Raw genomic sequence first — 3,068 nt, forward strand, 5'->3', positions numbered from 1 at the left:
TGTCCTTGGGCAATACTGTTTAGAAAATGTAAAACCAAAGTATGAAAGGACAGCTTACTCGGGCATTTGTACCCAAGCCAGTGGAATTATTCCTCAAGTTTCATTTTCAAAGCCCACAGCTCTTTCTCCATCTTTTCTGGATGGCTCAGAGTAACAATTTACATTATATTTGTTATACAGTCTGCTCTGTATCTGTTATACAGATACAGAATCCAAGGATGCAGAGGGCGACTATACTCCATTTTACATAAGGAACTTGAGCATCCGTGGATTTTGGTAACCCCAGGGGGTCCTGGAACCAATACCCTCAGATACCGAGGGATGACTATCTAGAGAAGTACACAATGTACAGAGTGATGACTCAGAACATTACTGAGATAGATTGCCTTTGGTTTTATAATACAGAATCAAACTTCCCGGATGTCTTTGGAGAAAAAAAAAAAAATCCCCAAACGGTAAAACCTTAAAACCCCTCAAACCACAAAGTAAAATCTCCAAAGATGGGGAAATGTACTGGAAGAAAGTGGAGTGAGAGAGCTCAGTGGAGTCAAGTTGTCTATGGCGGAAAGAAGGCACATTCCCTTTAGGCAGAATGATGGAGATAAAAAAAAAATAGCCCAGTAATACTCCATTAAGTTACTAAGTAAACTTGATATTTCCTCAAGTTCCTTCAACACTGATGCAGCACGCCTTTATCCTTGTCTGCAAAAGCCCAGCTAAAGGGATGCCCATCTCTCCTTTCCTCTCTTCTCAACGGACTATCTGGGCATCTCGGTCTTTGGACATCTGCAAATTCATCTGCTTCAAGTTGCTTTTTTCCTGTACTAAAGGTTCTAGAGAAGTGATAGAAGGTTCTAGAGAAGTGATAGACAGCTACTAAGGGGTCAGACTTTGGTCATGTTGGAGACAGCAGAGGGAGGAAGTGGAGTGAGAAAACTAGACCCAGTCTGAATAAAGAGGAAGGGCAAGGGGACAGCTGGGAGATATCCCTGAGGGTGGGGCCCTGTGGTTGAGTGTGTAGTCCCAGCCTGGGTAAGTCGACAGTGCCAGGGGCAGGGAGAGGATGAAGCAAGGGTTTCCCTGCCTGAGGGCTTAAGGGTATATAGTTCATCCAATTTTAAAAATGATGTCATTTTTCCATGTTCAATTTTTTAAATCAAATTTAGTTAAATAACCTTGTCCCTTTCATTTATGTTAAATTGTTTGAGTGAAGAGTATCCCATCTGTCTCATCCTCCCAATGTTTAATATTACCCTTTTCCTATTTTCTGTATTCATTTCCTCTAAGTAATAAAACATCATAAATGACTTCTACTCAGGCTTCTAGGACCTTTAGGACTTTTCCCAGATTGTATAAAGTAGACAGCACCGAGGTGAACCAACTAATGTAATGACGAGTCAAGATATGGATGACTATTCACAATTTGAAAAGTAAGAAAGTGCAGTAAAATTTTAAGAGATACCTATGGTGGGTATAATGGCAGAGTCAGAATTGTGAGGAATGAAATTCAAAATGTTGGAACAACTACATGAAGGTTACGAAAATAAAGCTATGCAGTGACCAGCTGGGAATGGTGTTTGAGGGAGCTCCAAGGGGGAGAGAGTGCCAGGAGAGGTAAATGGGAGCGGGGTACATTCACAGTGACTGAAATAAATCAGCAGAACCATCTGAAGTTCTCAGGTGCCTTCTACACAGTCCCCTCCCTGTGCCCATATTGAAATGTGGTTGCCACGTTGTGATGTGACAGTAGACCAAGTTGCTCCAGTAAGCAACACCAGCTACTGGAAATGGTTTTCTCCGAGCACCTGTCTCTGTCTTGAAGCCAGCTGGAGTGTAAATGATTGTGAAATTGAACGACTTTCTGTGTTATGTGTCTGCCCATCCTTGATATCATCCTATGAACATAAAACTCAGATTTCTGATCTTGGCATTCAAGGCTATCCACAGTCTAGCCCAGTACTGCCATCTTCTCTATTTTTTCTGGAATCCACATACTCCATCCAATCTGGTTTATCTCCATCATTGTGAATTCTCGATTCTGCATCATATTTCATACCTTAATCCCCCTTCTCCACTTCATTGTCCCTGGGTCTCTTCTACCACCTAAGGTACTCACTTTCCCTGTTCCTCACCCCCAGCCGAGATGACCTCACCCTCTTCTGAAATCCTACAGCTCCTAAGATCAATCTCACTTATTTGTCACTGAACGTAGTACTTCATGTTGTTAATTAACTTTTCTTGCTGGAATATTATATCTTACATTCAGTCAGATTTTAAACCCTTAAATTCATGGGCCATATCTTAACAGTCCTTTCATAACCTCAGATTAGGTATAGACCCTTAGGTATAAGGCCCTTTTATAATCTCAGATTTTATATCTTTAGATGAATCCAGAATTTTTTTTCTTATTCCTCAAAAAAGATAACAGAAGAATTTATATTGTTATCTAAGGGATAAAGCCTAGAGTAGTACCAATAATAATGCCAATTAAGAGCCAGCCAGGCACTGCAATAAGCTTCTAACCTACATTATTTAAGTAAATCCTTCAATAACACATACTATTATTCTCACTTTACATATGAGACAACTGTGAATAAGTAGAGAAGACAGGAAGTGAGAAATAGATCTTCTCTGAAGAGTGGAGAACGAGTTTTCACCACTAGCCACCCATTCCTTTGGGTTAGACTTTGCATTGAAATTATTACTGAGAGAGTAAGTAATTAGCTTGTTGACAGTATGTGGCTCCTGAGAGAGGAAAAGCGGAGATGAGGGGAGGGGTGAGGTGGAGAGAAGAGGGCAGAAGAGCAAACTGAGTTCCTGGCATTGGAGATAAACCTGCCTTTCTTAAAATAACTCACCAGTCTTTCCCCCTCTGTAACTGTTTTCTTGCTCTTCTGAAGCCAGCCGTTTCATTTATGCTGATTTTCCTGAAGCTCGTTTGGCTAATTTCTGTATCTCAGGCTAGAGGGTCATTTTTCTTTTTTGTTTTTGGGCTGTGCACATGCGTGGCTTGTAGGATCTTAGTCCCCCAACCAGGGGTCGAACCCATGCCCCCTGCAGTTGAAGCG

The sequence above is a fragment of the Balaenoptera musculus genome, chromosome 11, assembly GCF_009873245.2.
Source record: "Balaenoptera musculus isolate JJ_BM4_2016_0621 chromosome 11, mBalMus1.pri.v3, whole genome shotgun sequence".
Lineage (NCBI taxonomy): Eukaryota > Metazoa > Chordata > Mammalia > Artiodactyla > Balaenopteridae > Balaenoptera > Balaenoptera musculus.